This window comes from Myotis brandtii, unplaced genomic scaffold (assembly GCF_000412655.1).
Source record: "Myotis brandtii unplaced genomic scaffold, ASM41265v1 scaffold400, whole genome shotgun sequence".
NCBI classification, from domain to species: Eukaryota; Metazoa; Chordata; class Mammalia; order Chiroptera; family Vespertilionidae; genus Myotis; species Myotis brandtii.
Genome location: NW_005365373.1, coordinates 193395 through 201555, shown reverse-complemented (window position 1 = coordinate 201555; position 8161 = coordinate 193395). Strand labels below are relative to the sequence as shown.

Below are 8161 nucleotides of genomic sequence, written 5' to 3'. Positions count from 1 at the left end.
CAGCTGGAAAACAGCCCTCAGCCCCTCACCCAGACTGGCCAGGCACCCCAGTGGGGACCCCCACCCAGAAGGGGGTGTGACCAGCTGCAAACAGCCATCAGCCCCTCACCCAGGCTGGCCAGACACCCAAGTGGGACCCCCACCCTGATCCAGGACACCCTTCAGGGCAAACCAGCCGGCCCCCACCCGTGCACCAGGCCTCTATCCTATATAGTAAAAGGGTAATATGCAAACTGACCCTAACAGCAGAAAGACTGGGAATGACTGGTCACTATGACACACACTGACCACCAGGGGGCAGACGCTCAATGCAGGAGCTGCCCTCTGGTGGTCAGTGCGCTCCCACAGGGGGAGCTCTGCTCAGCCACAAGCCAGGCTGACGGCTGCCAGTACAGCAGTGGTGGTGGGAGCCTCTCCTGCCTCCTCAGCAGCGCTAAGGATGTCCGACTGCAGCGTAGGTCTGCACCCCGCTGGCAAGTGGACATCCCCCGAGGGCTCCCGGGCTGCCAGAGGGATTTCTGATTGCCATCTTAGGCCCAATCCCCTGGGGAGCAGGCCTAAGCCAGCAAGTGGTCATCCCCCGAGGGGTCCCAGACTTCGAGAGGGCACAGGCCGGGCTGAGGGGGGCCCCCCCCCCGCAAGTGCACAAATTTTTGTGCACCGGGCCTCTGGTGTATTGATAATAGATGTCGAAAGAAAGGAAGAGGGAAAGAGACAGAGAACATCGATGAGCAAGAAACAAGGATCAGTTGCCTCCTGCATGACACCTGCTGGGGATCCAGCCTGACCAGTACTGGTACCTGCAACCTCTCAGTGCATGGGTTCAATGCTCAACCAACTGAGAGATATCAGCCAGGACTGTAGATCACTTTAATTCAGGGAATCATGGTCAGGATGATAATAGTAGTAATAACTCAGAAGGGACAGTATGAGCCTATGGACTGGTTTTAATGCTGGGGCCCCTGTTTGTGGAAGGCGGATGTCACAACACAGCATAGGGACAGAAGTTGTCATGTAGAGTTCGGGGAGAGATAATGGTTTTGCAGTGGCCAATGCCTTTAAAAGGTGAGTGGACGTGAGATGAATTGGAGGCAGAACAATAATTCAAACGAGATGAAACTAGGGCTGGTACATATTAACTTCTCTAAACACTTACAGGATTTTGTTGTGACCCTTGGTATGGCCTGGCTGTGGGGAGTTACAGTCAGTCTTGTGGATTAGCTTAGCGCAGTGGTTCTCATCCTGTGGGTCGAGACCCCTTTGGGGGTCGAACAACCCTTTCACAGGGGTCGCCTAAGACCTTCGGAAAACACATATATAATTACATACTGTTTTTGTGATTAATCACTGTGCTTTAATTATGTTCAGTTTGTAACAATGAAATTGGGGGTCACCACAACATGAGGAACTGTATTAAAGGGTCGCGGCATTAGGAAGGTTGAGAACCACTGGCTTAGAGGCTTGAGTGGTCATCTGCGAGACTCACTGGGCATGGTGCAGAGGGCCATCAGGGCTGGGACTTGAGTGAAGGTTCATTGAGGGATGTTGGCTGTGACTGGTAAAGGGACATCAAGTGCAGCATCAGGGGAGGTGGGCTCTGGATATCTGAGATCTAATTGTGGTTCTTAATAGATGAGGTTGAAGGAAAAAATAGTCAGGAAAAGAGGCCTTCATAGCAGGACTCAAGGCTGCCTCTATGAGTGTGGATTATCAGTGTCTGGGCAAAACTTGGTCCTCTTGGAATTTGGCAAGCAGTCTCTGGACCACACATGCTGAGTAATAAGTAAGAGGGCAAGGAGATGACTCTGGGGGCCGGAAATGTAGGAGTGCAGGTGTGAGAGAGGTGTGGTACAAAGAGTGATAATGCACTTGGAGAAGGAGTGTGAATTCATGGCCAGAGTGCGCTGACATTGACATAAGAATGACTGAAGGGAGAGTCCATATCTGGTGGTGTCTGGATGATAAAATAAGAAAAATTTTAGGTTTTATTGCCTGAAAAGAGGGGTGTTTTGGTGCTACCTGCCAGGTACAGAGATTAGATGCCATTTATCTACCCACCTGCCTTTTGTTGTTGGGGGCAAATACACTGGTTGATAGGAATGAGATAGCATACATCAGTGTTACCCGTGCTGTAAACTCTCCACTGACATGGGTAAGTGAGAAGGGTAAGAGAGAAATGGATTATGGAGGTGTTAATCTATAATTTTGGAAAATAAGGGAATTAGGAAACAACCCATCCTCGCTGGGACAAATTTGTATTACTTTTATAGTTGTGCCTCTGGGAATGAAGCTGTGTGAGAGGAGTGTTGTTCAAAGAACTATATGCAGCAGGTAGTGCAAAGCAATGGTCTCAACACCCTGGGATTGGGGTCAAGAGGATGAAGTGTGATGCCATGTTTTTGGTGTCTTTGAGGAACAATCTGAGGGACTACAAGGGTATTGGGTATTGCCTGACAAGACTGGTATCAAATCACTCACATTCTCTTTATGGCCAACATCTCTTCCTACGCTATGTTCTTGACACCCACTCTATTGTCAAGAGGACGTGCAGCATACATGGGAAGCCCATTGCTCAGGTATCTTCTATCTGCTCAACTGCCTTTATTGTTGTGGGAAGACAAAATATCGGTAGGAATATAAGAAGACAGTGAATTTTATGGGATGAAGGCCTGGTATCTTCTCTGGTGTGTGAAGTTGAGAGAGCTGATAGATATTGAGGGTGGGGAGTATGACAGAGTTCGAATCTTAGGAATGAATCTAATCATGGGCTGTACTGTCCCCATTATGACAGGATATGAACTTTGAGGACGTGGCCATTGTCTTCTCTCAGGAGGAATGGGGGCTCCTTGATGAACCTCAGAGACTTCTCTACTGCGATGTGGTGCTGGATGTTTTTGCACTTGTATCATCTGTAGGTAAGTTCTTCACATTTTCCCAGTATCTGAGGTGACGTCCTCTCTTCCTTTATTCCTCAGATGTAGCTTTTTCTCTCCTACAGCAGACCATGGGCTCTGCTTATTTCCCCCATTGTCGTGTCATATGTGCTGTGGCTTTCATGGGTGAGCTCTAGTCAGAGCTCTGAGTGATAGACTCCACAAACATCCCTAATGCTAGTTGCCTCTGAAAGTGCAGGATGTGTCTGGAAGTCAGGAGTCTTAGAGACAGCTTAATGGTCCCACCTGCTGTTCCTCTCCCTGGAAGGGGGACTATGTCCAGATCCATGGCTTCCATTTCTACCTCCTTCCTCTAGCCAAAGGTCCTTGGTGACTGCCTGTGCCAGGATATGGTCTTTACTTACATGAACCTTGAGCTCTTCTTACAAGATCACACTTCAGTTCTTGTTTGTAATATTACCTTCTATAAATACTATTGTAAGCCAAATTGCTCTAGGCCAGTGCTGGATGCTCATCTCTGTGGTCTTTCATTAGTACTTGGAATATTTATGTTGTACGTATTTGTAGAGAAGAATGTGCAGGGAGAACCCTGGTTTTTTCAGAGGATGGTCTCAGAAGGGGCCTGGCCCAGTTGAGTTGCAACTGTGGGCTAGATATGATGTAATGGTGGTGTTTAGGTGATACCAAGCACCTACTCATTTCCAACAGTGATTAGGTGCAAGTACCATGGGCAACAGCAGATTTCTACCTTTTCTTTCCCATACTTAGCACTTTGCTGACTTGTCATTTCATCTGTAACTTTCTGGCTTTTGACTACCTTCACCTTTGTGGCCTTTTTCCATCGCCTGTTCGTCTGCATTGCTCCATCTGCAGTATTCTCCAACATTGACCTGCACATGTGTTATGAGATGCACATACATGCTTAAGTAGTTCTCGAACACCAGCTACTAAGTTATTGAATATTATTTGGAATAAGACAACCATATTTCAGCACAGCTTGCGCATGTCACCAGCAGACAAGCCTTGCTGAACACTGTTAGCAGAAGAATGAGCTGACAATCCTGCTTCTCTTCCATGTGGTGCTTGCCATGTGTGTGTCATATTTCGTTTGAGGTCTTCCTTTTTTTGTGATCTTCCATAGCCCAGACATTCATGGCAGCATCTTATAAATCCTTCCTACAGATCTTTTATTGTCAGACAGTTGCATGGAACCAATGTGTTATGTGCAACACAGTTTTCTAAAGGGACTTCCATCTGTCACCACAGTATTCATTTCCTCACCATTTTACTATTTTCAGGTTGTTGGCATATAATGGATGATGAGGAGGCCAATTGTGAGCAGAGTGAATATGTACCAGGAGAGTCACAAGTCAGGGCTTTTAAGACAGCTCCAGCAACCCAGAAGACCCATCTTTGTAAGTGCTGTTTCTCAGTGTTAAAAGATATTTTGCACCTGACTGAGTTACAAGCAGCATACTTTGAGCAGAAAGCCTTCTTCACTGACACATGTGCGAGAGACTTCAGTTTCAGTGCAAACCCTCACCAGCAACAGAGAGATGCCAGTGGAGAGAAGTCCTGGAAAGAAGATATGGACAGGGCCTCATTTGTGTCCCAGTGCAGCTTTTACTTAACATGGGTGCCTTCAACCACTAGGGAAGTTGGGAAAGACTTGCCAGCCATGTCAGACATTCTCCAGCACCAGGATACTTTTAACACTGCGGAGCCACACAGTGGTAGTGAGATTCCACAGGAATTTCTCAGTGGAAGAAGTCATGACAAGTGGGGTGAAAGTAAAAAAGCTGCCAGCCACAACCAGAAAGTTGTTCAACATCAGGGTGTCTGCTCCAGAGAAGTGAATTGTGAGTGTAACAAATGTGGGAAAGCTTTTAGAGAAATCTTTAACCTTATTTGTCATAGGAGAGTTCACACTGCAGAAAAGCCATATGAGTGTAGTGATCGTGGGAAGTCTGTCATCCTGAGGTCCAAACTCATTCAACGACACAAAGGCCACACTGGAGAAAGGCTGTATGAGTGTCATGATTGCAGGAAGTCCTTCAATCAAAGCAGTACCATCACTCAACACCAGAGTTCACACTGGTGTAAAGCCATATAAGTGTAGTGACTGTGGGAAGTCATTTACACACAGTTATACCCTCATTCAACATCACAGAGTCCACACTCGAGAAAAGCCCTATGAGTGTAGTGATTGTGGGAAGTCCTTCAGTAAAGGCAGTAACCTCACTCGACACAAGGGAGTTCACAGTGGTGAAAAACCTTATGAGTGTAGTGAATGTGGGAAATCTTTTACCCGCAATAATAGCCTCCTTATCCACAAAAGAGTTCACACTGGTGTAAAGCCATATAAGTGTAGTGACTGTGGGAAGTCATTTACACACAGTGATATCCTCATTCAACACCACAGAGTTCACAATGGAGAAAATCCGTACGAGTGTAGCGATTGTGGGATGTCCTTCCAAAGAAGGTCTAACCTCAATGAACACAATAGAGTCCACACTGGAGAAAAGTCCTATGAGTGTTCTGATTGTGGGAAGTCCTTCAGTAAAAGCAGTAACCTCACTCGACACAAGAGAGTTCACAGTGGTAAACCTTATGAGTGTAGTGAATGTGGGAAATGTTTTACCTGCAGTAATCACCTTCTTATCCACAAGACAGTTCACACTGGAGAAAAGCCATATGAGTGTTGTAAATGTCGGAAGTCCTTTAGGCATAGCAGTACCCTCACTCAACATCAGAGAGTTCATAGTGGAGGAAAGCCCTATGGGTGTTCTGATTGTGGGAAGTCCTTCAGTAAAAGCAGTAACCTCACTCGACACCAGAGTATTCACAGTGGTGCAAAACCTTATGAGTGTAGTGAATGTGGGAAATCTTTTACCCGCAATAGTCACTTCCTTATCCACAAGAGAGTTCACACTGGTACAAAACCTTATGAGTGTAGTGACTGTGGGAAGTCATTTACACACAGTTATACCCTCATTCAACATCACAGAGTCCACACTCGAGAAAAGCCCTATGAGTGTAGTGATTGTGGGAAGTCCTTCAGTAAAGGCAGTAACCTCACTCGACACAAGGGAGTTCACAGTGGTGAAAAACCTTATGAGTGTAGTGACTGTGGGAAGTCATTTACACACAGTTATACCCTCATTCAACATCACAGAGTCCACACTCGAGAAAAGCCCTATGAGTGTAGTGATTGTGGGAAGTCCTTCAGTAAAGGCAGTAACCTCACTCGACACAAGGGAGTTCACAGTGGTGAAAAACCTTATGAGTGTAGTGAATGTGGGAAATCTTTTACCCGCAATAATAGCCTCCTTATCCACAAAAGAGTTCACACTGGTGTAAAGCCATATAAGTGTAGTGACTGTGGGAAGTCATTTACACACAGTGATATCCTCATTCAACACCACAGAGTTCACAATGGAGAAAATCCGTACGAGTGTAGCGATTGTGGGATGTCCTTCCAAAGAAGGTCTAACCTCAATGAACACAATAGAGTCCACACTGGAGAAAAGCCCTATGAGTGTTCTGATTGTGGGAAGTCCTTCAGTAAAAGCAGTAACCTCACTCGACACAAGGGAGTTCACAGTGGTGAAAAACCTTATGAGTGTAGTCAATGTGGGAAATGTTTTAGTCAGAAATATAGCCTGGTTAGACACTTAAGCCTTCACACTGCAGAAAAAGCCTTCAATATGCAGGGAATGACATATTTTTTCACTCAGTTTTACAACACTGAAGGAGATTCCTACAGACCCATTTAGCTGATATTAGACCCCTTTTTATCAGAACATACACTGTGCTAGATTCCTCCTAAGTTTCAGCTATAAGTGAGCCTTTAAAGTGTTGCATTGCACTTGCTATCCTACCCAGGCCTACTACCTAATTGATGTCACTGTGAGTATATGTGGCTGAAAGTAATTCACTTTTACCACCTGGTTCACCTGAACAGTGTGTGCCTCTGGGGGGAAGTCATTTATTTAGTTCTCTACCCTCATTCAACATCAGAGCATTCACGCTGGAGAAAAGCTATGTGCGTGTACTGATTGTGGGAAGTCCTGTGTGCTCAGAAAAATGAATTCTGTATTCTTACTTCTGTTTGAGGACATGATGAGAATTCCGAGCTCTTAGGATCATCACTCCTTTGTCTCTGCCTAAGGAATGGACCTAACCATTGTTTCCCCCAGACCACCATCCTAAGATGCACTATGCCAGTGGTTCTCAACCTTCCTAATGCCGCGACCCTTTAATACAGTTCCTCATGTTGTGGTGACCCCCAATTTCATTGTTACAAATTGAACATAATTAAAGCATAGTGATTAGTCACAAAAACAATATGTAATTATATATGTGTTTTCCGATGGTCTTAGGCGACTCCTGTGAAAGGGTAGTTCGATTCCCAAAGGGGTCGCGACCCACAGGTTGAGAATCGCTACGCTATGCCTTTCTGGTACATTGTGCTGTGATGAATTTTTTTAGGTAGCTATTCACCAACATGCAAACCACTTGCTGTATATGGCTCTGGTTTATGATCTTTTTTGTAAAGGTGTTTTTTGCAATTTGTACCTTTAATTTATTGGTTCTGTTCTCTGCCTGGGATGAATTGAAAGCACAATTGTGATCTGTCAGCATGTAGAGGTGAAGAGATATTGTGGGGATCCCAAACTTTCAGTGCTTCTGAAGGGACATTACGATGGCAGAAAATCACTGTTTTTTCCAATATTTGCTTATTTTCCATTTCTGCCCAAAGTCTTGAAAGCAAGACTGCAGAATTTTATGGTTCTATGTTGCACCCTGGTACCTCTATTATTGGTGAAGTCAAAGGTCACTTTGTTATGCTTCTGTGAACAATATGAATTATATTCTCCGTTCACAGTGTGTATGACATAAGTCTCAGCAATAATCTGTATGCCATAATGTACTAAATTTCATAAACTGGTGTCATTCGTTGTAAGAATCTGAGGATTAGGTGCAACCACAATTAGGACAGAAGCACTGCTTCAATCAATAGTGAGTGCGAGAGACTGCAGTAAATAGGTTAAAAAAATGCCTCTTTTGAATGTTTTCCACAAATTTTCCAGGGCCTGTGACTTGTGGGATGTTTATGTACAGACATTCTCAGAACCTGCATAACTTTCTTGCAGCTGAAGTCATTGGTAGAGCAAATAATCTTATGGTGGTGGTGTTTCTCCTGGCCCCTCTAGGGTGTTCACCTCAAGGTTTATGCTCAATAGACAGGATCTAAAAGGTAGAGG

General features: G+C 45.1%; 1 pseudogene; it reads left to right on the top strand.

Annotated features, from left to right (window-relative positions):
* The window catches only part of LOC102254505, an 87516-nt pseudogene extending 80337 nt beyond the window's left edge, over positions 1-7179 (top strand).
* Positions 7180-8161: the final 982 nt, after the last annotated feature.